This window comes from Chiloscyllium punctatum, chromosome 36, assembly GCF_047496795.1.
Source record: "Chiloscyllium punctatum isolate Juve2018m chromosome 36, sChiPun1.3, whole genome shotgun sequence".
NCBI lineage: Eukaryota > Metazoa > Chordata > Chondrichthyes > Orectolobiformes > Hemiscylliidae > Chiloscyllium > Chiloscyllium punctatum.
The window spans coordinates 30,264,012-30,283,375 of record NC_092774.1 but is presented as its reverse complement, the minus strand read 5'-3'; the positions used below and the strand labels follow the sequence as shown (position 1 = coordinate 30,283,375).

At 46.0% G+C, this 19,364-nt stretch overlaps 1 long non-coding RNA gene across 1 annotated transcript; it reads right to left on the bottom strand.

Annotated features, from left to right (window-relative positions):
- Positions 1 to 3,762: 3,762 nt before the first annotated feature.
- On the bottom strand, positions 3,763 to 18,552 carry LOC140460954 (uncharacterized). The gene is made up of 3 exons (XR_011954415.1): positions 18,416 to 18,552; positions 12,888 to 13,400; positions 3,763 to 5,243 (listed from the first exon to the last, which is right to left on the bottom strand). It is a non-coding gene; the product is annotated as an uncharacterized lncRNA (long non-coding RNA).
- Between the last annotated feature and the right edge of the window lie 812 nt (positions 18,553 to 19,364).

The window sequence follows — 19,364 nt, the reverse complement described above, 5'->3', positions numbered from 1 at the left end:
ACCTTTACCCTCACAATGTTGATTGTTTAAGTTCTACCCTTTCTCTAGCCCCTGACTTGCCAATTCTAATAGGAATAGTTCTGTTGTCTGCCAACATAAAAACTGAGATCATCTCTGCCACTTCAGTGTTCCCCCATGAACTCACAGTTTTCATCTTCCAAGGTACCACACTTAGCTCAGCGACTCTGTTCCCCTTAGCAAACCAACAGGTCTCTTTTGTAAGTTAACTTACTTATATTTATTTATATTTTTTAATATCCCTTTGTTTATGTTTGAAACTTTCCTAATATTTGACCCTTCCAGAGGTCCAGAATAACATTTCACAACAGGCTGAAAAGTTAAAAAAAGACTAAGTTTAAACTTTTTGAAATAGCCCCTTTCTGGAGGCTGGGGGCCGGCCAAACGATCGCCCCGCCCCCATTGTCACCGATTGTTTGGTGGCCTCTCCAACCACGCCCCCTCAACCCAGGAGACGTCACAATCCTGGGCCCCACCCCTTGTGAGCTGGCGCATGTGCAGTGCAGGTCCTGCAGCAGGACTGAGGCGGTGTTACTGAGTGTGGGAGGAGAATGGTGCCGGTGGCTGAAGTAATAAGAACTGCTGGAAAAGCTGAGCAGGTCCGGCAGCTCGTGCCGAGAGAAATCATTTCGGGTCCCGGTGATCCTCCTTCAGAACAGGACCAGGTTTCAGAAACATCCCGGGGAGGTCGCCAGGCCCGAGCGCCAAGACCTGGCTCCTGCCCCCGGGGAGAGGAGACAGTGAGACAGGGTAGGATTGGAAACCGCGGGAGGAGGGAGACTGGGGAGTTTATAAACTCCTAGGGGAGGCCTGAGGCCTCCAATAAAATCACCACAGGCCCAGTGTTTACTTCACCGGCGAAGGCGCTCTCGGGCTGCCCGGGCAACTGGCCGCCATCTTTGTGAGGGTCAGGCGCATGTTGTCTTGGGGCGAGGAGCGCGGGCGGCCATCTTGGTGAGGGCACCATCAACTGTCATTTCTGGGAGAGAATTCCAACCTCGTGGTAACCTCGGCCTTTGCCGAGTTTAATTCCCCAGACTGTCCAGCGATGTGCAGGTTAGGGGGGGTTCAGCCATGCTCAATTACTGATAATGCCCAAGGATGTTCTTGTTGGTGTATGTTGACCATGCTAATTTACCCCCAGTGTCCAGAGATGTGCAGGTTAGAGTGGATTGGCCGAGGTAAGTTTATCCATAGTGTTCGGGGTTCTGCAGGTTAGGGTGAAGGTCTGGACCCCCTCAATCGGCTCTCTCGATCCGAGATCGGTCAAAAGAATCAGTAGGAGTACGGTCTATTTAAAGAAAGGTGATCAGCTTAATGACATAAGGCAGCCCTGCACAAATTTGTCCAGCAACACAGGTTAAAAGCTTCTGTGTTCCGTGGCAAAATTACACAATTACATTTGAAAATTACGCATTATTTATTTTTGCGACAGCGCAGCCTGAATTACAATAAAAGACCAATAAAATGTAACAAGGTGACATGATTGACAGCAGGTTAGTCCAATGATATTTCCTGGGAAACAGATTGTTTTACGCGCAAAATCATCCCATGCTTGTTAGTTCAAGATTAGTTCGAATACCAAATTACTTATGATTCATATTATGCAAACTCCATTGTTCTCTTTTATTTCTAAATCCAACCAACTCAGCAAAGCAGCAATTCAAGTTCAATGTCAAATCATAACCTGAAGCCATTTTGTTATATTTATTTAAAAATATTATTTAAAATTGAATTTTGTGGTTAATGAAAACCTCCATACACCTGTTGCTCCTAACAGCCTAAATTCAAATTTTAAATCCTCATCTCAATAAAGCAGCAGTTGTCTCATTATCCAAAAGGTGGAGACCACAAACGATATAAGTACGGTTTTGATGACTAATAACTCCTGAAAATGCTCCGACAGCAAAAAGTACAGAGAGCTGCATATCCCAAAGAGTGATATTACTGTTTTGTATTTGGATTCTTCCATTCTATGCAAAACTCAGGGGAGACTATGTTCCTACAGTTACAGCACGAGGAGTACTTACCTTATTCAAAATAATAACCAGGTTTAGTGTAGGTAAGGGAGGGACCTTGCCAATAAGAGGCATGCCTGTCTTTGTGACTTCCTTGAGGCTGTTCAATAGATAGGTCTTTCGGTAAGAGATGCGGTTATTGTCCCAGAACAGTTCCACCCATCCCATAACTGGGAAGACATTGGTGTCAGTCGGGTTCAGAGTCTTTTGCTGAAGTCAGCACATAACAGACCACTTCATCCCTGCCAAATATACTATTGTGACTTTGAAGAAACAAATTGTAATCGAAAGATAACATTTCCCTATCTTCTCTTTTGCGGTGTGACCTATTTGGATGGGGCAAGGCTTACCAGGGGAGCTCATAGCACAACTGGTATAAAACTGGCACACAACACCTTGACAGGGTAAAGACCATTTAGACTTGTTCTGTAAATGAACTGTTCAATCTCTGACCACTGCAGTAGTCATTCTTGGTAATGCTCAGTCCCTCAGCAGACGAGGACATCTTCCTGGCATAGTTGGCACACAGTCTCTGGTTGCTCAGGATCGCACAGGTAAACTGTCCCTTGTGCACCAATGCTGGCAATGGCAAGTCCACACAGCAGGGCAAGTTCGATCTTTATCATCTTCCCCCTTGCAAGGGGCTTGTCTGATGAGCTTGCAATGATGGCGATGAACACAGGGGAAGATGAGAATTTAAAATTTGAATTTAGGCTGTTGTTAGGAGCAACAGGTGTATGTAGATTTTTATAAACCACAAAATGACTTTTCAATTTAAAATGGCTTCAGGTTATGATTTGATCCTGTGAACTTGAATTGCTGCTTTGCTGAGTTGGTTAGCTTTGGGGAAAAGAAAACAATGGAGTTTAATAATATGAATCATATGAATTTGGTATTCAAACTAACCTTGAACTCGCAAGCACGGGATGATTTTGAGAGTAAAACAATCTGTTTCCTAGAAAATATTGGACTACCCTGCTGTCAATCATGTCACCTTATTACATTTGATTGGTCTTTTAAGGCTGTGCTTTCTCTTAAATTACACATCATTTACATGTTTTTTTCGAAAGTAATTCTGCAATTTCGCCACGGAGCTCAGAAGCTTTAACTTCTGTGTTGCTGTACAGAATTGCGTCAGACTGCCTTGCTTTATTAAACTAATAACTTTGCTTTGTACAGTCCACATTCCGTTTGTTCTTTGACCGATCTCGAGACGGAGGGGTCCCGCCTGGGATCCAGATCCTCAAGGGTGGATTGGCCATGCTAAATTCCGTCCATAGTGTCCCGGGATGTGTAAGTTCGGTGTATGACTCTGGTATAAATGTCGGGCAATAAGGGGAGGGATATGGGTGAATTACCATTCAGAACGTTGGTTTGGACTTGTTGGGCCGAGTGGCCTGCTTCCACACTGTGAGGATTCTTTGAAGGGAAGGGATTTTTGCAAACTGCTCTCCTTCCATCTGCTGCAGAGTTCTCCTGTCGGCCTGTCCCCGCTCCCTGCCCCATTTTTGACATCACAACGCAGAAGTGGCCGTATCAGTTTCAATGTGAAACACCCTCCTCTGGGCAACTCCTCATCCTGGGACGGAGAGAGGGAGGTGGTAATCTGTTCACTTGTAGCAACTGGAGTGAATCCAAGGAGGGAATCTACTCTGCCAATTCAGGTATGTGTCTTAATTACCCGGGAGAGGAGGGACGGATGATAGCAATTGGGGAGAGGAAGATACTTTATTTTTATTTTTAAAATGCATCTGATTCCCACAAATAAATGCATCAGGTTCAAGTACAGCACGTGCAATGATCCACGTTGCAGCTTCAAGCTGGCTGCAACAGTTTTACATCCTCTGTTCTTGCTCCGTGTTGGCTGCGGCACATTTGGTTTCGTTCCCTCATCTTTCTGCACCCCCCCCCCACCCCCCGAAGTGTTGATGCTTCCAAACTGACCCTCAAAAGTTCAGGTTATACTTCCATTCTTTCCCAGTTTTCAAAACCCACAAAATACAACTTTCCCAATCCTCTGAGTATCGGGGTTGGGAGGTTATGTTGTGGCTGTAGAGGACATTGGTTAGGCCACTTTTGCTCTCGCTTCTATCAAAAGGACATTGTGAAACTTGAAAGGGTTCAGAAAAGATTTACAAGGATGCTGCCAGTGTTGGAGGGTTTGCGCTGAATTGTTTTGGGCTGTTTTCCCCGAGTGTGGCAAAGGCCTTTGTATACACTTATAAAATCATGAAAGGCATGGATTGGGTAAAGAGACGAGATATTGTCCCCTGGGTTTGGGGGTGTCCAGAACTAAAGTGTAATAGCTTTAGGGTGAGGTGGATGAGCAAAGACTTAAAAGAAACCTAAGGGCAACTTTTTAACTCAGGGTAGTGAGCGTAAAGAATGAGCTGCCAGAGGAAATGGTGGAGGCTGGTACAATTACAGTATGTGAATGGCATCTGGATGGTTTCTGAATAGGAAGGGTTCAGAGGGGTATGGGCCATGTGCTGGCATTTGGGACTAGATTAATTTAGAACTAGATTAATTTAGAATATCTAGTCAACATCAATGAATTCAGACCATAAGACACAGAAGTGGAAGGAAGGCCATTCAGCCCATTGAGTCCATTCTGTCATTTAATCATGGCTGATGGACATTTCAGCTCCACTTACCCACACTCTCCCCGTAGCCCTTAATTCCATAATCAAGAATTTATCAATCTCTGCCTTGAAGACATTTAACGTCCTGGCCTCCATTGCGCTCCCTGGCAATGAATTCCACAGGCCCACACTCTCTGGCTGAAGAAATGTCTCCTCATTTCTGTTCTAAATTAACCCCCTCTAATTATCAGGCTGTGTCCCTGGATCCTAGTCTCCTCCGCCGAATGGAAACAACTTCCCAATATTCACCCTTTCTAAGCCAAGCATAATCTTGTAAGTTTCTATTAGATCTCTCCTCAACCTACCGAATGCTAATGAATACAATCCCAGGATCATCAGCCATTCATCGTATGTTAGGCGTACCATTCCAGGGATCGACCGTGTGAATCTGCTGGACACACTCTAGTGCCAGTATATTCTGCTGTTACTGCCGCTGAGTCACTCCTTGAACCCTGTTTAGTGGGTGAAGTGGGAGGTGCAAGAGGATCCTTTCTGTCGGACTTGCTGATCTCGCACCCACTTTATTTCCAGTGATGTCTGACAGCACCTTCCCTACGGAATTGATCTGCAGGAGCAAATGGAGGACATTTTTACCCTTGATGGAGCGTAATGTTTGTCCAACCCCTGCAGGTTGTGTCTGAAATAGATACATTTGTCTCTGTCCCATTGAGTCTCCAGCACAGGGCCAGGCTGGTCGGCTCAATTGGCCTCTATCAGTGTTTTCGCTCTGCCTGAGCCTCCACCCACCCCTCTTCATTGCCCCTTCCCATCCCTCATCAGCAAACTGGTATCCCCCACTTATCACACGTTTGCTTTATGCTTTGCTTTTACAAAAGACCCACATTAGTACCTGTTTTCGCTTATCAAAAGAAATCCAAAGAGGATTTTTGCTTTCATGAGAGGCAACGTCCTCGTGAACCTTCTCTGCACCCTCTCCCAGAGCATCCACGTCCTTCCGGTAGCATGCTGGCCAGAACTGCACGCAATGTTATGAATGTGGCCGGAATAAATAGCTGTAACATATCTCGCTAACTCTTCCACTCTAGGCAAGCGTGCTGTATGCCTTCTTGACCACGTGCCTGCCTGCTTTGCCACTTTCAGGGATCTATTTGCCCAGATCCCTCTGTATGCCAGATCTCCTATGCGTTCTCTAATTTAATGTACGCTTCTTGTATTTCCTTCTCTTCCTTTCTCCCTCATCTGTATCCAGCTTCCCCTTAATTGTATTCCTCTCTTCATCTCTTTCCCCCCCCGTTCCTCACCCCTCCACACATCAGAGTATCATAAGACCATAGGAGCTGAAATTAGGCCATTCAGCCCATTGTGACTGCTCTGCGATTCAGTCAGGGCTGATAAGTTTCTCAACCCCATTCTCCCAGTAACCTTTGATCCCTTTCATACTCAAGAAACTATCTTTCACAGCTTAAGTGTACTCAATGACCTGGCCTCCACAGTCTTCGGTGGCAGTGAGTTCCATATATTCACCACTCTAGCTGAAGAAGTTTCTCTTTACCTCCATTCTAAAAGGTCTTCCCTTTGGTCTAAGGCTGTGCCCTCGGCTCCTAGCCTTTCCTACCAAAGGAAACATCTTCCCAACATCCAGTCTGTTCAGAATTCTGTCGGCTTCAATTAGATCCCCCGTCATCGTTCTAAATTCCATTAAATATAGACCCAGAGTCCTCAAACATTCCTTATTTGTTCAGATGTTCATTCCTGGGACCATTCTCGTGAATCTCCTCTGAACACACGCCTAGGCCAGTACATCCTTACTGAGATTTGGGCCTAAAACTGCGCACAATAATCCAAATATGGCCTGACCAGGGTGTTACAAAGCCTCAAGTACATCCCTACTTTTACATTCAAGTCCTGTCAAATTAAATGTCATCATTGTATTTGCCTTCCTAACTACTGTCTCAACCTGTAAGTTTACCTTGAGAGAATCCTGGACTAGAACACCCAAGTCTCTTTGCACCTTAGATTTCTGCATTTTCTTCAGTTCCAAGGGTGCCTGTTGGTGTTGGGGCAGCACCAGAGATTTCCTGACATGCGGATTGTATTCGGGGGTACCAAGTAATCTGAGGAACTGGCAGTATCTCAGGAGAAATAGTTATTCCTGGAGGAGGTAGAGAGGAATGTGGTGTGATTCTGTAAACTCGAGGTCTCCAGAAGTGTGCAGAGGTGGTGTGAGAATTTATCACCATAAATTTGAAAGCGAGGAAACTCCACCAGAATTCAATTATCAGACATGACAGGCCAATGGTGTCTATCTGTGATGTTAGAATTCTATGATGCTTGGAACTGAAACTTAACTTTAAACCCCATGTATTTAATCTCCTTTGTAATAGAGGCCTCTATTTGTATTTTTCAATTGATTTTTGTACCTGTCTGCTACTTTTGACGATTTGTGTACTTGGTCTCCAAAGTCTTTTTTCCCCTTTTATAGTGCTTAGTTTCTAATAATTTCGCAGTTCTCCAATCAGTCTTTCTTGGGTGAAAAGTAAATGGTTCTGATGTTGTCGTATTGGGTGACATTAAACATTTTTTCCACTCATTCCTTTAACCCATGAATGCTGTTTAGCTTCTTCCTGCTCCTTTCTGCACAAGTTGATGCCCCTCTGCCCCTGGATAGTTGATAGTTGACCAAGAACTGGATAGGTGTCCCCTTGTTCCAACCTCTCGAGCAATAAGCTCTCAGTAACCAAGGACAAAGGTCTTGGACTCCAATTGTTAGTCGTAAACCTCCACTAGGGACAGATTCTTTGGACATGATCTTTGCTTTTGGCACAGAGGCAGGAAACATCTCACCTGTTTCAGATAAATCAAATTAATGACTGTCAACTCCTTTGATACTGACACTGTCATGACACTGTCAACTCCTTTGATGCTGAGCAGCGTGAATTGAGAATTTACTGGCCCAACAAGAATGGATTTCCCAAACTGCCACAGTGTTGGTGACAGTCATACACCCAGACCAGCTGCTACAAGGGATCAGCCTTCTCTCTGAATCAGGAGGTCACAGGTTTAAATCACAGGATGTTGCTGGTAAGAGGTTCAGTGATGGAAATGTCATTCAGTGGAAAATACTAATAGCTCCCAGAAATTATGGCGAATGTCGGGGCTAGTATAAATGAAGAACTGACGGATGTTCATATGTATGAAACAAAAATGCATCAGTGAATTGAATAGGATTTAAAGTAGCTAAATTCCCTGGGCTTGGGGGTTAACACTAGTTCACTGGAAAGTGGCACATGTCATCTCACTGTTTTAGAAAGAAGGAAGAGAGCACAGGGAATCTATAATGAAAGGTACTACAACAACAGGACAGTTAAAAATTAATGATAGGACTGAGCAGAATCAACATGGGCTTATTGGAAATATATGCTAGTCAAACTCAGGTCATTATAGCTAGCAGAATATATGAATGTCCAAATTAGGAGCTGAAGTAAGCCATTCGGCTCTTTAAGCTGCTCCACTCCAAGAAGATAATGGCTGATTACTTTGTGTTATACATTGCACATTCGTATCCATCCCCATAACCTTGGATTCTTCTTAAGCTAAGGAATTAATCTACTTCTGCCTTAGAAATATTCAAAGTCCTGCCTCCGCTATCTTCTGTCGCAAAGTATTCCAAAGCTGCACAACCTTCCAAAAAATTTCCCTCCTTCTTTGTCACAAATGATTGCATTTTTTGTCATCTATGTTTTGTCATCTACCAAAATGATTTTGATTCAAGCATAAGAGGTACAGTTAGTAAGTTTGCAGATGACACCAAAATTGGAGGTGTAGTGATTAGCGAAGAGAGTGACCTCAGATTACAACAGGATCTTGACCAGATGGGCCAATGGGCTGAGAAGTGACAGATGGTGTTTAATTCAGATGAATGCGAGGTGCTGCATTTTGGGAAAGCCAATCTGAGCAGGACTTATGCACTTATTGGTCAGGTCCTCGGGAGTGTTGCTGAACAAAGAGACCTTGGAGTGAAGGTTCATAGCTCCTTGAAAGTGGAGTCGTAGGTAGATAGGATAGTGAAGAAGGCATTTGGTTTGCTTTCCTTTATTGGTCAGAGTATTGAGTACATGAGTTGAGAGGACATGTTGCGGCGTATTGGACATTGATTAGCCCACTGTTGGAATATTGCGTGCAATTCTGGTCTCCTTCCTGTTGGAAAGATATTGTGAAACTTGAAAGGGTTCAGAAACTATTTACAAGAATGTTGCCAGGGGTTGGAGGATTTGAGCTGCTGGAGCATCGGAGGCTGAGGGGTGACCTTATCGAGGTTTACAAAATTATGAGGGCATGGATAGGATAAATAGGCAAAGTCTTTTCCCTGGGGTTGGGGAGTCAAGAACAAGAGGGCATAGGTTTAGGGTGAGAGGGGAAAGACATAAAAGAGACCTGAAGGGCAACTTTTTCACGCAGAGGTTGGTATGTGTATGGAATGAGCTGCCAGAGGAAGTGGTAGAGGCTGGTACAACTGCAACATTTAAGAGGCATTTGGATGGGTATATGAATAGGAAGGGTTTGGAGGGATATGGGCCCGGTACTGGCAGGTGGGACGAGATTGGGTTGGGATATCTGGTCAGCATGGACAGCTTGGACCGCAGGGTCTGTTTCTATGTTGTACATCTCTATGACTCTATAAATGGGTGATCTAATTGTTCGTTCACATTTAGGGCATAAACCCTTCATCAGCAATGAGGCTTGTGGGCCGGGAGGGCTGAGAGATAAATGGAAGGGGGGGGGGGTGGTGTTGGGGAGAAGGTAGCTGAGAATGTGATAAACAGATGAAGATGATTGGTCGGAGAGGAGGGTGGGGCGGATAGATGGGAAAGGTGATGGACAGGTCAGGAGGGCGAGTGGAGGCTTGGGGCTGTGATAAGGTGGGGGGGGGGAAGAGGAGGATACATGAGGAAACTTTTGAATTCCACATTGATCCCATGTGGTTGCAGGGTCCCAAGGTGGAATAAGAGGTGTTCTTCCTCCAGGTGTCAGGTGGTCAGGGTTTGGCGATGGAGACAGCCCAGGACCTCCATGATCTTGATGGAATGGGAGGGGGAGTTGAAGTGTTCAGCCACAGGGCGGTGGGGTTTGTGGGTGTCCCAGAGTGGTTCTCTGAAACAATCCACAAGTTGACGTCCTGTCTCTCCAACGTAGAGAAGACCACATTGGATGCAATGGATACAGTGGATGACACTGGTGGAGGTCGAGGTAAATTTCTGTCAGATGTGGAAGGATCCTTTGGGGCCTTGGATGGAGGTGAGAGGAGTGGTATGGACACATGTTTTACACTTCCTGTGGTGGCAGGGAAGAGGCCAGGAGTGGGGTGTGGGCTGGTTGTGGGCGCATGGACCTGACGAGGGAGTCGCAAAGGAAATGGCCTCTCTGGAATGCTGGTAGGGGTGGGGAGAGAAAAATATACCTGGTGGTGGGGTCCGTTTGTAGGTAGCAGAGGCTGATGTGATGTATCCGGAGGTTGGTGGGGTGGAAGGTGAGGACGGTTGGGGGTGGGTTCTGTCCTTATTCCGGTGGGAGGGGTGGGGTTCATAGGCGGTGTTGCAGGATGTGGAGGAGATGTGCTGGAGGGCATTGTCGACCACGTGGGAAGAGAAATTGCGAACTTGGAAGGAGGAGGCCCTCTGGGATTTTCTACGGTGGAATTGGTCATCCTGGGAACAGATGTGGTGGAGGAATTTGGAATAAGGGATAGTGTTTTTACTGGAGGTGGGGTGGGAGGAGGCGTAATCTAGGTAGCTCTGGGAGTCGGTGGGCTTGTAGTAGATGTCCACGGTTAGTCGGTACCCAGAGATGCAGAGGGCCTGGAAAGGGAGATGGTCCAGGTGAATTTGAGGTCGGGGTGAAAGGTGTTGATAAAGATGACGAACTGTTCAAACTCCTTGTGAGAGCATGTAGTGGCACCAATATGGTCATCGATGTACTGGAGGAACAGGTGTAGCTGAGGAAAATGGACTGTTCCACATACCCAGCAAAGAGGCAGGCATAGCTGGGTCCCATGTGGGTGCCCATGGCTACCCCTTTAGTTTGGTACATTGGTTTGGATGCCATCTGAGGTTTGTGCAGATCACTTCAGTGGGAACATGCAGTCCTGGGCTCAGTGAGCAGCACTGCAAGCAAAGCTCACAGAATCCCTACAGGGAAACAGGCCCTTCAACCCAACAAGTCCACACCGACCCTCTGAAGAGTAACCCACCCAGACCCATTCCCCTACCCCATTAGTCTACATTACCCCCTAGACACTACACTGCACCTACACATCCCTGAACACTCTGGGACAATTTAGCTTGGCTAATTCACTTGCTCATGTTTGGATTGTGGGAGCACCCAGAGGAAACCCTTGCAGACATGGGGGGAGAATGTGCAAACTCCACAAAGACAGTCACCCTGAGGGTGGAATCGAACCCCGGTCCCTGGCGATATGACACAGTGGCACTAATCACTGAGCTACTGTGCCGCCCGTGAGTCAACCTGGGGTTGGGGGAAGATGGGAGGGGTGTGGAGGTGCTGTCTAGCAGAAAACCAAGAGAGCTCGCTGACGCTCCCACTGTCAGAACGGGCAGGAGGTTCAGTCCTGGGGGTGACCCACATCAGTGTCACTAGCGGAATCTGCTGGTGCCCCCTCTGGTGTCTCTGCAAGTTACTGGACGACGTGAACCTCCAACTGCACTTGGGGCAGGCAAACGGCCTCTCCCCGGTGTGGACCCGCTGGTGCCTCAGCAGGTTGGAGGCCTGGGTAAAGCCCTTCCCGCACTCGACACATCTGAACGGCCTCTCCCCTGTGTGGACCCGCTGGTGGTCCAGCAGGTCAGAGGAGCGTTTAAAGCCCTTCCCACACTCAGGGCAGGGGAACGGCCTCTCCCCGATGTGGACATGGTGGTGCCTCAGCAGGGCAGAGGAATTACTGAAGGCCTTCCTGCACTCTGAAGGGCCTCTCCCCAGTGTGGACCCGCCGGTGGACCAGCAGTTTGGAGGATTTGCTGAAGGTCTTCCCGCACTCAGGGCAGGGGAAGGATCTCACCCCAGTGTGGACCTGCTGGTGGGCCACGAGGGTAGAGGCCTGGGCAAAACTCTTCTCACACTCGGGGCAGGAGAATGGACTCTCTGCAGTATGGATCCACTGGTGGGCCAGCAGGTTGGAGGAGCTGGTAAAGCCCTTCCCGCACTCTGGGCAGGGGAATGGTTTCGGAATGGCAGCCGGTGACGAGCAGTGTCCCGCAGGGTTCAGTGTTGGGGCCGCAGCTGTTCGCATTATATATTAATGATCAGGATGAAGGGACTGGGGGCATTCTAGCGAAGTTTGCAGATGATACGAAGTTAGGTAGACAGGCAGGTAGTACTGAGGAAGTGGGGAGGCTACAGAAGGATCTAGACAGTTTGGGAGAGTGGTCCAGGAAATGGCTGATGGAATTCAACGTGAACAAATGCGAGGTCTTGCACTTTGGCAAAAAGAATAAAAGCACAGACTACTTTCTAAACGGTGAGAAAATCCGTAAAGCCAAAGTACAAAGGGATCTGGGAATGCTAGTCGAGGATTCTCTAAATGTCAACATGCAGGTTGAGTCCATGATTAAGAAAGCGAATGCAATGTTGTCACTTATCTCAAGAGGGTTGGAATATAAAAGCACCGTTGTGCTACTGAGACTTTATAAAGCTCTGGTTAGGCCCTATGTGGAGTACTGTGTCCAGTTTTGGTCCCCATACCTCAGGAAGGACATACTGGCACTGGAACGTGTCCAGCGGAGATTCACACGGATGATCCCTGGAATGGTTGGTCTAACATATGAGGAATGGCTGAGGATCCTGGGATTGTATTCATTGGAGTTTCGAAGATTAAGGGGAGACTTAATAGAGACGTACAAGATAATACATGGCTTGGAAAGGGTGGACGTTAGGAAATGGTTTCCGTTCGGTGAGGAGACTAGGACCCGTGGACACAACCTTAAAATTAGAGGGGGTCAATTCAGAACAGAAATGCGGAGACATTTCTTCAGCCAGAGATTGGTGGGCTTGTGGAATTCATTGCCGCAGAGTGCAGTGGAGGCCGGGACGCTAAATGTCTTCAAGGCAGAGATTGATAATTCCTCGAGACAACAAGAATCTAAGGGCTACAGGGAGAATGCAGGTAAGTGGAGTTGAAATGCCCATCAGCCATGATTGAATGGCAGAGTGGACTCAATGGGCCAAATGGCCTTACTTCCACTCCTGTGTCTTATGGTCTCTCCCCAGTGTGACTGCGCCGATGAGTCTCCAGGGCAGACACGAAACTGAAGCATTTCCCACAGTCGCCACACTTCCACAGTTTCTCCATGGGGCAGGATTCCTCCGGGTTCTCCATGGCTGAAGCTTCAGCCGCTCACAAACGTGTGTACAGCCCCTCCCCGGTGTGAATTCCTCTTTCCAGGCCGTATAACTGTTTATGGCTCCACACTCAGTGCACTGTAACAGTAGGGTCTCTCATCCAGTCCCACTGATGCTGAAAACGTTATGAAACAGGAACCAAAAAGCATTGCTCCATCTCACAGAATCAGAGTTGAAAATCTTTGCTGTCCCGATGGATTGAGTGACTGTCAGACAATGATGACTGCAGATGCTGGAGATCAAAGTCAAAAAGTGTAGTGTTGGAAAAACACAGCAGGTCAGGCAGCATCCGAGGAGCAGGAGAGTCAAGCATAAGCTGTTGATTTTGAAACTTCAGTCTTCAGATAGTCTGTGAAAAGAGATTACAAAAGTCATCATTGTCAATCCGGTGGGAGGTGGGGTCGGAATGAGACAACAAGGTATTGACACCGACACCAGAAAGAAACTGAACATAGAGATGTGGCAAACGTTAGTGGCAAGCCAGAGTCAGAGAGACACAGCACAGAAACATACCCTTTGGTCCAACTCATCCATGTCGACCAGATATACAAAATTAAACTAGCTCCATTTGGCAGCATTTGGCCAATAACCCTCTAAACCCCTCCTATTCATATACCTATCCAGATGCCTTTTAAATGTCATAATTGTACCAGCACCCACCACTTCCTCCAGCAGCTTTGTACACACACCACCTTCTGCATGAAAAACTTGCCCCTTAGGTCCGTTTCTAACAAAGTGCTCTCCATCTAAACCCGTAGCACTATGGCAATCCCAGTCTATGTTTGAAAAGTTAAAATCCCTAACAATAACCATCCCATTACTCTTACAGGTAACTCAAATCTCCATACAAATTTGTTTCTCAATTTCCCACTGACCATGAGGGTGTCTACAACACAATCCCAATAAGGTGATCATCCCTTCCTTATTTCTCAGTTCCAACCAAATAACCTTCCTGGAGGTATTCCTAGGAATATCCTCCTTAAATCCAACAGGAATACTATCCCTTATCAAAAACACCACTCCCCCTCATCTCCTGCCTCCCTTTCTATCCTTCCTGCAGCATTTGTATCCTGAAACATTAAGCTGCCAGTCCTGCCCATCCCTGAGCCACGTTTCTGTAATTGCTATGATAACATATCCCATCTTCCTAATTAAGCCTGGAGTTGAACTGCCTTCCCTGTTAGGCCTCTTGCAATGAAGTAAATGCAGTTTAATTTGTTAGTCCTACCTTGCTCTCTGCTTTGTCCCTTCCTGACCTGACTGTTTGACTCACTCCCTTTCCCAACTGTACCAGTCTCAGATTGATCTCTTTCCTCACTATTTCCCTGGGTACCTCCCCACGCACTCACCTTGCTAGTTTAATTCCTCCCGAGCAGCTCTTGCAAATTTCCCTGCCAGTATATTAGCTCTCTTCCAATATTCAGGTGCAATCTATCCTTCTTGTACAGGTCACATCTACTCCAGAAGAGATTCCAATGATCCAAATATGTGAACCCTTCTCCCATTCACCAGCTCCTCAGCCATGCATTCATCTGCTCTATCCTCTCTATTCCAACCCTCACTAGCTCATAGCACTGGCAGTAATCCAGATTTTTCTTGACTCTAGGACCTCTTTTTTAAAATTTGTGCCTGACTTTCTACACTTTCCCTTCAGAATCGCATCCTTTTCCCTTCCTATGTCATTGGTTCCAATGTGTACAATGATCTCCAACTGGTCCCTCTCCCTTTTGAGAACATTCTGCACCCTCTCGGAGACATCCTTGATCCTGGCACCAGGGAGGCGACACACCATTCTGATTATTCGCTGCTAACCACAGAAGCGTCAGTTTGTACCTCTGACTAGAGAGCCCCTTATCACAATTGATCACTTGGAACCCAACGTACCCCTCATTGCATGAGAGCATGTCTCGAGACCAGAAACTTGGCTGTTTGTGCTACATTCCCTGAGAGACCGTCACCCCCTACATTTTCCAAAACAGCAGACTTGTTTGAAATGGGGACAGCCACAGAAGACTCCTGCACTACCTGCCTACCCCTCCTACCTTTCCTGGAGTTAACCCATCTCCCTTACTGTAGCTGTGGCTTTTCTCCCTTCCGATCATTGCCAAACCATCATAGACCCAGGTCTTGTAAATTACTCATTTGCAGCGACAGTTCGAGGTACTTATCCACGCAATCCAATAGGATTTGTAAGCAAACACACTTACTGCAGACATAATCATCAGTAACATGATACTCTCCCTAATCTCCCACATCTGACAGGAAGAGCATATCACTCTCATAAAGGCTCCTTTGCTCCTTCACAATCTACAGACCCAGAAAATAGCACCGTCTTTTTGCTCTAAAAAAGTGCTCCGGGCTAACACAGTACTTGTGGTTTATATTTTTAAAATTTAATCAAGAGACAGATGTCAGTAAAACATATAATCAAGCAAGAATCCACTCCATTCACAACTGCAGACTTACAGCTAAGTTACACGTTAAAGACTATACACTTCTCTGTTCCTGTTCTGTGAGCTCCCCCACACAGGTTCCTCCATGGTCAGCTGTGAAGTTTGCTGTTCATTAACCTTTCCCAGATGCACTGCAATGTCCAGTAACTGCAGATTCACTGCAATGTAAATTTCTTTTTCTCTCTCCCTCACTTTAGACTTCTATCCATGCCCCTTATAAACCTCTATAAAGGTAATCTCTCAGCCTCCTACGCTCCAGGGAAAACAGCCGCAGTCTTTTCAGCCTCTCCCTATAACTGAAACCCTCCAACTCTGGCAACAGCCTTGTAAATCATTTCCAAACTCTTTTAAAGTTTCACAACATCTTTCTAACATAGGAGGCCAGAACTGAATGCAGTATTCCAAAAGTGCCCTAACTAATGTCATGTACAGCCATAACATGACTCCCAACTCCCGTACTCAATGCTCTGCTCAATAAAGGCAAGCGCCACCAAATGCTTTCTTCACTACCGTGTCTACCTGTGACTCCACTTTCACAGAACTACAAATCTGCACTCCATGGTCTCTTGATGCAGGAACACTCTCCACAGCCTTACCATTAAGTGTGTAAATCCTGCCTTGATGTGCCTTTCCAAGATGCAACACCTCACATTTATCTAAATGAAACTTTATCTGCCACTCCTTGGCCCATCAGCCCATCCATTCAATTCTAATTTAGATTGAACTTTCTTTCCTCTCTTATTTCATTAATGATGAAAATCTCCATCCCACACATTCTCCCTCCATTCTCACTTTGCTGAACCTAATCCATGCTGTACCTCATCCTGAAGGGTCTGGTTTACGCTGATTTACAGCCCACGCTTGGGGGATCTAATTGAAACATACAGAATACTGATTGGCCTGGACAGGGTGGATGTTGGGGAGATGTCTCCATTGGAAGGAGAGACTAGGTCCCAAGGGCACAGCCTTAGAGTAAAGGGAAGACCTTTTAGAACGCAGATAAAGAGGAAACCTTTGTAGCCAGAGAGTGCGAAACCTATGGAATTCATTGCCACAGAGACTGTGTTGGACAAGTCACTGAGTATATTCAAGACACAGATAAATAGGTTCTTGTGTATCAAGGATATTGAGTGTTGCGGGGAGAAAGCAAGAGAATTTGGTTGAGAAACTTGTCAGCCATGATTGAATGGTGGGAGCAGACATGATTGGCTGAATGGCCTAATTTCTGCTCCTGGGTCTTATGGTCTCTTGCTGTCCTGGACATAGTGAGAGAGAACTGGGAGCAGGAGTAGGCCATTTGGTCTTTCAAGCCTGCACCAACATTGAACTGGATATGAATATACCTACATCTTGGTGGATAGGCTGGGACCTTTTTCACTGGAGCATAGGAGGTTGAGAGGTGATCTTATCAAGCTTTATAAAGTCATGAGGGGTATAGATGAGGTGAATGATGGGTCTCCTTTCCTTAGAGTGGGGGTTTCAAGGTTAGGGAGCAAATTTTGAAGGTGAGTGGAGAAAGATTTTAAAAAGACAGGAGGGACACCTTTGTTTTCCCATGGAGAATGGTTCGTATGTGGAATGAATGTCCAGAGGAAGCGGGGATGCAGGTACAGTTACAACGTTTAAAAGACATTTGGATAAGGACATGAATGGGAAAGGTTTGGAGGAGTTATGGACTAGGCCAGACCACTCAAAAACATTCTTAAGCAGGCACCGCAGACCATAACTTTGCGATTTGTTTCAGTAAGTGCACAGTGAAAATTACCCAAAGTTAGCTAGGTTGACTACCAGGATTTAAAACAGATAAATGTATTCACAAGAATACAGAATGAAACACAAAGAACAGAATATAAATACTCACAGAACTCAGTCTGTCTAAACTAGACTTAATTATGCTGTTCCTTTCTCCACACAGTCCACTACTGAACTCACTCAAACAAGGCCTCAGCTTTCACAACAGATCACTTGTCTTTCATTATGCAGGTCACTTTGAAAACATAAAAGCTTGGGCCAAAAGTCTCATCGGTTGACATGTAAACAAAAAAGCCAACGAATACTCTTTCCATTTCTGTAAAAAACCATCCATTTTGGAGTCCGGGGCCATTTTACCACCACTCTGAAAAAAACGCCAGGACACAGTATCCTGGAGAAGAAGGACCAGCTTTTTAGAAAAAGGACCAGCTTTGTGACAGAGGGATATGGGCCAAACACTGGCAGATAGGATTAGTTTAGTTTGCAAACATAGCATGGACTAGTTGGACTGAAGGGTCTATTTCTGTGCTGTATGATTCTGTAATGGTCTCAAAACCATTTTCTTTACTTCCCCTATAACCATCCACTTCTTTGTTGTTCAAAAGTCAGATGACCTCAGCCTTGAATATATTCAATGACCAACCCCCCTCCACCCCAACTGCAGGAAGTCAACCCCATTTTTGAACTCAATTCCTATTGCCTTGCTGACTGCTTGCTGCACCTGCCTGACAACTGGTGCAGAAGGACGCTGAGGACCCTTTGTACATCGACACATCATTCCTGATGAAGGGCTCGTGCCCAAAGCATCGACTCTCCTGCTCCTTGGATGCTGCCTGAACTGCTGTGTTTTTCAAGCACCACACTTGACTCTGATCTCCAGCATCTGCAGTCCTCACTTTCTCCACATACCAATATATTATCATTTAAACCATGCACATCCTTTCTGCCTTTTTTTAAAGCAAGAGGCTTTAACTTTACATTGCGGTACTGCATTTGTTGTGCGTTTGCCAACTGAGACACAGACGTGGACCAACTTTTCCAAAGTCTGTCCCCCTCCTGGATTCACTCCCTTTCCCTTCAGTTCGTGCAAGTCAGTAACTGAATCCCAGAACGAAAAAGAAATGAAAAACTGGGTGAGAAAAAAAAAAGAGTGCCGTACCCACAGATGTTGGACAGAGTTGCAGTCTGGCGTGAAGCTCAATCTTCATTCAAAGAGAGAGAGGAACAACCACATCTTGAGAAACTCACAGCTCAACTTCTGCATTCAGACAAAGAGGCGGCTCTGAATGGCAGGAGGACCAGGCTCCTTCCGGTCCTCCGGGTCTCACCATTGGTCCTTCAGAAGGAAGTCAAGCGCTGTTTCCGTGGACAGTTGCTTGCATGCTCAGTGCTTTTGCTGACACCGCAGTACATGCGCAGTTGTCGCTGACACTGAGAAGCATGCACAGTACGCTCTGTGGGGGTGGTGGCGTGACTGACAGATTTTAAGCGTCCAAATGTCAATAGCAGAAAAAAAGCTGCAGCCACAATTTTATTTTTCCCTGTGGCTCGACATTTTAATCCTTTTGAATTTCGTCCGGCTTTGTATGTCTTTTCCCCAGGGTAGAGGAAGTCCAAAACTAGCGGCATAGGTTAAGGGTGAGAGGGGAAAGATTTAAAACGGTCTTAAGGGGTAACTTTCATGTAGAGTGTGGTGTGTGTATGGAATGAGCTGCCCAGAGGAAGTGGTGGAGGCTGCTACAATTACAACATTTGAAAGGCATCAGGGCCAGGATGGGTATCTGAATAGGAAGGTGTGAGAGAGATATGGGCGAAATGCTGTCAAATGGGTCACTAGATCAATTTAGGATATCTGGAGGGGATGGGCGAGTTGGACTGAAGGATCTGTTTCTGTGCTGTATGACTCTATGCGTCTATTTCAATGCAAGTTTCAGAAACATTACTGCAGCTTTTTAAAAAATAAATTAATATGCTTTTAGATGTTAACAACGTTTCTGAATGTATCATTTTAGCTGTTCTTAATTTTAAAGATCAGCCATTTCTTGCGCACCCCTGTCTTCCAGGTAGAGTCATCACTATCGATTCTCTCTCTTTCCTGAGAAAGAGGT